The sequence below is a fragment of the Aulonocara sp. 'chitande type north' Nkhata Bay genome, linkage group LG7 (genome assembly GCF_057382095.1).
Source record: "Aulonocara sp. 'chitande type north' Nkhata Bay isolate Kocher_YH1m ecotype deep benthic linkage group LG7, A_spYH_male_GT1.1, whole genome shotgun sequence".
In the NCBI taxonomy this organism is placed as follows: Eukaryota; Metazoa; Chordata; class Actinopteri; order Cichliformes; family Cichlidae; genus Aulonocara; species Aulonocara sp. 'chitande type north' Nkhata Bay.
The window spans coordinates 31,257,853-31,265,795 of NC_141350.1; the positions used below are offsets into that span (position 1 = coordinate 31,257,853).

At 41.4% G+C, this 7,943-nt stretch overlaps 1 protein-coding gene across 4 annotated transcripts in view; it reads right to left on the minus strand.

Moving 5' to 3' along the window:
- Positions 1–4,947: 4,947 nt before the first annotated feature.
- thap1 (THAP domain containing, apoptosis associated protein 1) overlaps positions 4,948–7,943 on the minus strand; it is a 5,794-nt gene continuing 2,798 nt past the window's right edge. For 3 of the 4 annotated variants that reach the window (XM_086300027.1, XM_086300028.1, XM_086300029.1), the window contains one exon: positions 7,776–7,943. This exon is cut by the window's right edge. The gene's annotated coding sequence lies outside the window, so the exon portion shown is untranslated. Of the gene's footprint in view, positions 5,524–7,775 lie in introns of those variants that run through there. The other variant, XR_015130328.1, reaches the window with a different exon arrangement.

Genomic DNA, 7,943 nt, shown 5'->3' on the forward strand with positions numbered 1-7,943 from the left:
AAAATACAGTCAGCTGGCATGGTGACACTGCCAGTATAACCTGCAGGGCTGGACTGGGACAGAAAATCGGGCATTTTGACTACAGACCGACCCACCAGGTATTAAAGCCATAAAGCCTTTGAATGAAAACAAACCCTGTTGTGACAGTGATGTACAGTCTTTTTGGTATATGTATGATTTCTATACATTTTACGTCAGATAAAAACTTTGGTTGTAAGATTTAGATAATTATTTAATAAAAGCTAGATATTTTAAATGAGAATAAGAAAGAAAAGTATTTCTTTGTGCCCCCTTTCCCTGTTAATGCCCTACCTGGCCCCCTGGCAAAACTTTGCTAGACCCGCCCCTGCACAGTTACCAGCTGTCAGCTACATAAAAAAGGATCCTGGTGGGTGGTCTTCACGTTTCCCTCTCACCAGATATCCAAACCGACATCATGACCAGCAGCTTTACAGCTGTGGCTCCAGCAAACATCAGCTGATACTAGAAATTAATATTAAATAAATTCTAACAACAGCCGATCAAGCTTAAACGTGCTGCTGTTGTTTAGCGCAACATCTGCTGGTTTCGTCTTTCTGGCGCAAAGTGGGCGATAAACAAACAAGAGAGAAAAGCCGATCAGCTGATCATCGATCAGTTTCATGATTGAAGTAGCAACAGGAGAAGGAGGGGGAGAGAATGAGAGAAGAGGCAGCTGTGCAGCGTAAAGACAGAATAAATCCAGCTTTGTGTCTTTTTCCATTCTAGCTGAAGTTCGGGACAAACTGCGTCTCTTCTCAGCTCAATACGAAACGTGTAATATTTTCTCTGATTGAGGGACCATTCCATTTTTTTAAGGAGCCGTTGGCAACTCTACTAACTAACCTTATGAATAAAATAAAGTTCACTATCAGTAACATCATAGCAACCGAACAGCTGTATAAAAACTCCAAGCTGGCTAGAACGCAGTATGAGTTATTGCAACTGACAGTAAAAAGTCAGCACAACGAAAATAAACTCCACCTAAACTTGGTTTATATCTGACCCAGAGAGACTGCAGGTCATGACTTCTTACCTGAAGTTCAGTTCACCTGACACTCGGACTGGCGGCTGCCTCGGGGCTCTCCTCCTGCCTCCCCTTCCCTCATCCACCTGCTGCCTCTGTGGAAGCCCCGCCATAGCCACCACCAAACAACGGAGTTATTTCTACACATCGACCTGCATCTGGCCAATCCACCACCTCTCATTGTTCATGCCGTTACAAAAAAAATAAAAAATAAGTCAAATAAGCCCGATGGCCAGTCCAGCTATGTTAACCTGCAACCAAATCTGCAGCTCCATACAGCAATGTTACGACTTAGATTGCATCTTATAACTCATAACTCTTATGTTAGCTCCCCTCTGTAGCATACTGTCTGAAATATTCCACGGCTGCAATAATTCTTTAAGTGTTATTTTTTCCTTGGTATTCTAATTTCGCCGAAGTTTACTAAACTCAACAAACTTAATATTACTTACCAGGACATTTATTCTGTCCTCATTTTCTTTCACCGAAAAATTGTTTCCTGCAGTGACGTCTTTCGTGCTTGGCTCTCCTACCTTTGCTAACGTGATGCGCATAGCGCAGAAGCCGATGCTGCATTCACTTACACTCGGATATCTGAGCGTCACCGTGAAAACATAATCGGACATTTGATATTTGATTGAATTTTATTGTTTTGCCTTTGGGGTGGCACCTGGGGTGGCCAGTCTGGTTGGGGGGGTGGCCTGTGCCCCCCCAGGCCACCCCGCTGGACACGCCATTGGAGGCCTGATGGAGGAGTCTCACTGTCAGAGCAGCACCTCCGTGCAACAGATATCAGCCCTTAAATGTCACTTTTCTACTGATAAGCTGCGGGTACACTGTCAGTTCTGTCTCGGTACCTTTTGAAAACCAGCATAGAAGAAGTTGGGATAATTTCAGTGCCTGAAATGTCATGGCAGATAGCTTCTGTGGTCTGCATCTGCCAATAATTGGTGAGCTTTTCACCAATTATTGGCTGGGGAGCTGGCCACAGCTTGAACATTCAACCACTAACGTTCTACCCACTCCAAAATCCAAAACTGTTGAAATTATCATAGTGATGAAGGGTTGGAATCCCACTGGAAGCTTTTTGTGTGTGTGTGGAAAAAAGTAAATATATCCTTTTTTATGTCATATATTATAATAATATCAAGTGAAAGCTCTTGTTCTAATATAAGTGCCAAACAACAGTTTTAAGTTTTGGAAAGCAGATTCACCTCCATATACTTCAGTGGTTTGATCCACTGCTTGCCATTCCCTAACTCAGGGGTCAAACTCATGCTATGTCAGTGGTCATACTGAGTCCAATTTAGGGTACAACAGAATCATATCAGAATCAGAATCAGAGAGACTTTATTTACCCCCAAGGGGCAAACAGGATGGTAAACACCTGTAATGTCACTGAATAATAATCCTGCCAGACTTCAGATACATTTCAGTAAGTATCCCAACTATTTACTAAACTATAAACTATCCACACATGCACTGCCATCTTCACACAGAGACAGATTTCTTTACAGTTTTCACACTTTGCAAAGCAAAACAATGAGCCATGCCCTGACTCTATTACTCTGCAATCTTAAAACAAAGGATGTGTGAGACATTTGATCTTTACTTCTGCATCTTTATGGAGGCAGGAGGTCTGTCTACACCACATTTTTACAAGTAAAATTGCTTTGGTGTTTATTTATGATAGAATATGTGATGTCTCAAGGCTTCTCTGTAACCCTATAGAGAAAAAAAATCCTCGAAGCACCCGTGTTACTTTGCATGCTTCTTGTAGTGAAATCCTGGACACATCACATCATCATCACCCCTTTAGGCCTCGCTGCAATCGTAAAGAATATAAACACATGACATCAACCAGCAGCCTCACATGGGACACTGAGTTACTCAGACCTCGGACATGTAGCTCTGTACCACCACCTTCTGGGCAAAAGTATCACTGCGGCCAAAGTGGAAAAGGTTTTGTTACCTTAATTTATGTAAGAAGAAGAAGAAGAATACTAATAAAAATATTACCTAGCTTATACTTCATTATACTCGTCCTCACATTAGCTGTAATTGAGTTTTAGCGGTGGGTTAGTGGAGCTAGTCCCCAAAAGTTGATTCTGTTCATCTGGACGTAGTGTTTTCAGTGGGAGAAACATTTAACCACTCATCCAAGTGACTTCTTCAGTCTCAGCTGACTGCAGGTTTCCCCAATCTTATAAACAGTACATTTGCACAATGACTGAAACCAATGGGCTGTGAGGTCAGTTCCTTGATCATTAATATGCAAATTCTCATAACCATTGATCAGCAACCACTTATCAAAGCCCACTGATCAATGGCCATGAGTAACATTCAGAGAGAGTTGGAGAATGGCTGCAAACACAGCATTATAAGATGGCGAAAGATGTACTCTTAGGCCCCCTCCTCGATTAAAAGATGGTCTTTCCCCTGTCCAGGATGTGCACATCCTCATCACTGAAAGAGTGTCCACTGGCCTGTAGGTGTGAATAGACTGCAGTGTCCTGGCCTGATGAGGTGGCTCTTCTGTGTTGTGTCATCCACTTCGCCAGAGGTTGTTTGGTTTCCCCGATGTATAAATCCTGGCAATCCTCCTGGCACTTCACAGCGTACACTGTGTTACTCTGTTTGTGTCGGGGACCCGATTCTTGGGGTGGACCAACTTTTGGCGCAGCGTGTTTTGGGGTTTAAAAGTCACAGAGACCCGGTGTTTAGAAAAAATGCAGCTCAACTGTTTTGCTTGGGCAGCGGTTGTCCTTCTCTCCTGGATCGGCTGGAGCTTTCTTTAGGTGCCTTCCCAGGCAGCTGGTTATCCCAGCTGGACATTTGTCACATTTACTCAGGGCCTTCTTGATGTGCCATTCTTCTGCTTCCCTGGCCACTGTGTCTGTGGGGATGGTGTTCGCTCTGTGTTATAGCATCCTGATGACACCCAGTTTGTGCTCCAGTGGATGATGGGAGTCAAACCTTAGATACTGAGCCGTATGTGTAGGTTTATGGTACACATCAGCTTTTAGATGTCCCCCATTACTGATAGAAATCCCACAGTCTAGGCTAGCCTGCCACTTTTCATATCCTCCCTGGTGAATTTGATGTGTTGGTCCACCGAGTTAATATGATTCGTGAATTGTGGTACGTTCTGAGATTTGATTTTCACCCAGGTGTCATCCACATACCTGAACCAATGACTTGGTGGTGTTCCAGGGTAGGATAGCAAAGCCCTCTTTTCCACTTCTTCCAAGAAGTACAAGTTGGCCACAATGGGTGAAACTGGGGAACCCATGGCACGCCTATGTTTCTGCCTGTAGTACGGACCCTTGTATGTGAAATAGGAGGAATTAAGACACCGTTCCAAAAGCGAACATCATCCTGTAATCTCTTACGAACTACCTCCACCGCTTCTGTGACTGGGATGCAAGTGAAGAGAGAGGTAACATTGTATGAGACCATGGTTTTATCTGCCTCCATAATGACATCTCACATTCTCAACACAATTCAAGGTGTTCTGGATGTGGTGTTCAGAGCTGCCGACCAACGGGTTGAGGATCGAAGCCAGAAACTTAGAGATGTTATAGGTGACAGAGTTGATCATACAGATAATCGGTCTTAAAGGAGGAGTTAGGTTAGCTGTTGATTCAAAATTGGCCATAGGAGTGAGTGCAAGTGGGTCTTTTTGTCTCTATGTGAGAATGGATGTAGGTGACTTTTATTGTGATTTGACACGACATAAATATAACCGGAGTCAAGTGAATATGGAAGATGTATTTGAAAAAATCAAGGATCTCTGATGGTGGGAAATGCTCTATAAATCATTAAAATCTGTTTTCTAACGTGTGAGACGAGTACATGGGTAAATAAACTCACTGTGGGCATGAATGCCATTGTTTGTTGGGGCTTTCTAAAAATTTTATTTATCATTTCTATTCATGGTAACAATAAATACAAGATAATTAGGGTAAAGGCAGGGGAGAGGATTAAACACAGAACAAAACAACAACAAAAACAAAAATAACAAAAACACTGTGGTTGTGAAGTATCTGCATGATTGAGGAATTGAGGAATTTCATTGATTAACGAAATTCAGTTCAATTTTCCATCCATCCATCTTCATCCGCTTTATCCGAGGCCGGGTCGCGGGGGCAGCAGCCTAAGCAAAGAGGCCCAGACCTCCCTCTGTGTGTGTGTGCCAGTTCAATTTTTTCAATTAAATTTTATTTATATAGCGCCAAACCACAACGACAGACGCCTCAAGGAGCTTTATATTGTAAGGTAGACCTCACAATAATACATACAGAGAAAAAAACCCCCACAATCATATGACCCCCTATGAGCAAGCACTGTGGCAACAGTGGGAAGGAAAAACTCCCTTTTCACAGGAAGAAACCTCCGGCAGAACCAGGCTCAGGGAGGGGCGGGGCCATCTGCTGCGACCGGTTGGGGTGAGAGAAGGAAGACATGATAAAGACATGCTGTGGAAGAGAGACAGAGGTTAATAACAGATATGATTCAGTGCAGAGAGGTCTATTAACACATAGTGAGTGAGAAAGGTGACTGAAGAAGAAATACTCAATGCATCATGGGAATCGGGGAGTTTTTAGGACATGCTGATAATAATGAATTACAGTAGTCCAGCCTAGAAGTAATAAATGCATGAACTAGTTTTTCAGTATCACTCTCAAACAGGATATTTCTAATTTTAGAGATATTGTGCAAATGGAAGAAAGCAGTCTTACATATTTGTTTAATATGTGCATTGAAAAACGTATACTAGTTTTATACTAGTTTTTTATGTTGTGTTTTTTTTTTTTATTATTATTATTATTATTATAGGACACAATAAAAGTTGAATGTTGTATTGGTACTGACCAATGATTTTAGGAATTTAAAACTCAGCAGTCTTGAAAGTCTAAGTTTAGTCATAATAATTTTATGCTAATTACTTAATTGTAACAAAAAAAGTTACCTTTATTTTATTTTATTTTTTGCTTGAATGCATCATCACTCAAATTACAGAAAGAGTTTTAGTTTTAAGTCAATATAATTTTGAGTATGAATATAAATCTTTGGGGTCACAAACCTGGAAAGTTACACTTTAAAAAATTGTGTAACATCTCTGTCCATAAACAATGGCTCAAATATTCAGAAAGAATAATTGAGTTTAAAAGTTTAGGTCAGGGCCTGAGCTCCAAACCTGGACCAAACTTCTCAGATGTGATAAAGCTCTGCCCCTGAACACATTTCAATTGTAATATTTTAAAATAGTGACGGCACCACCTAGTGGGAACAGATGAAATGTCACGTTTTAACCTTTGGGCTTCACTTTGGGCTACAGTTTCAAGGTGGCTGACTCAGGCAACCTCAAATTTGTCCAGGACAGGCTTAAGGAGTTGGTCTTTGGGTGCTTTGAAAACTGTCAGTTTTTGTCAAAAGCCGCAGTGAATTTTAATGTTTCCCCACAAGGCACCAAATTGATGTAACTCAAAGACATGTTTTCCAGTCTCTCCCAAACTTCACAGGCAGGATGAGAGTCTCACCCTGGTATGCCCATTGTCAGCAATAGTTAAAGCGCCACCTAGTGGCAACAGAAAATGTCAGGTTTTATTTTTCTACAGGGATTTCATCAGAGCAACATGATCTTTAGTGAGTGTGATCTTTGGTGATGTTAAATTGCAACGCTTTTGAGTTTATGTTAAAGGGCGCGGTCGTGGCAGCATGCCAACTTTCGAATATTCGCCACAAGACAGGATATTGTGTATCTCAGCTGTACATTGTCCAGTCTGGAGAAATCTACGTGGCAGTATTAGGTCACACTTGTGTTGCCACCTAGTGGACACAGAAATTTCATCCAATCTAGCTGAAATTTTAATTGGCGGTTCCAATTTATTGAAGTTTTTTTTTAATCATTAACAATGTATGCTGCATGATCATTCCAGCCTGAAAAATGAACAATTTAAAGAAATCATTAAAAGTCCATGATATTCACACCCTTGACATGTGTGTGAGCTTCCAGCTACAAGTGTACACATTTGCAGATCTGATTCACTGGAGAAAACTTCAAAATAACACTCTTTGCTAAACTTTGATGGTTCGTATCTCAGTGTGGAACAGGTGACTGCTCAAAACAAATTTGAGCATATGAAAGGTTTCCATTTTACCCACCAGGCTGATCCATTCTGGGTCAAAATCACTTTCTAATTATTAAAAAGGATGCTTGAATTTGTTTGTTTTGTAGTTTCTATGTTTGATTTTTTTGTACTGCAAGACATTAAGACGGCTGTCGGGACAATCCTGCTGTCTGCTGGGCTGACCCGCCGAGCTAAGCAGGGGCAGGGGAGAAAATAAAATCTCCCACAGTAACAATGTAAAGATAGTCTTCCATGTTGGAAAAAAAAAGTAGGACTTTCAAACATCAGGAACACCACATTCTGGGTTTGGATCTTGTAGTCTTCCATCATGGGAATGACTGCAAACATCTACAAAGGTGGAAAATCCCTCCACACCAAACATGAACCGAGTCCCTGGATCTAGGAGGAGATTTGGATCCGTTTCATTTTCTGATATTTTCATGGGAACATGAAGACGATCTCTGCTGGTTTTTCTTTTATTCACTTTAATTTCATTGGTGATGACACAACAACGGCCGAGCTTCACTTCTGCTAATTTCATGCAAAACCAGTCACATGACCTCCTCAGTGAAGGAAGCACAAAGAGCCAAAGAAGCTGCTCGTATGGCTTCAGTTTATTGCACATCAGCAGTAACAAGCAGTGTTTTTGCATCTCAAGAAACACTGAAAAATGTAAAGCTGCTTTTGCAGCAAATGTACTTCAATCAGCCTTTAAGTAAAAAACAAAACTCTGAAAACAAAAGCAGAGAAGCTCAAGTGAGTTA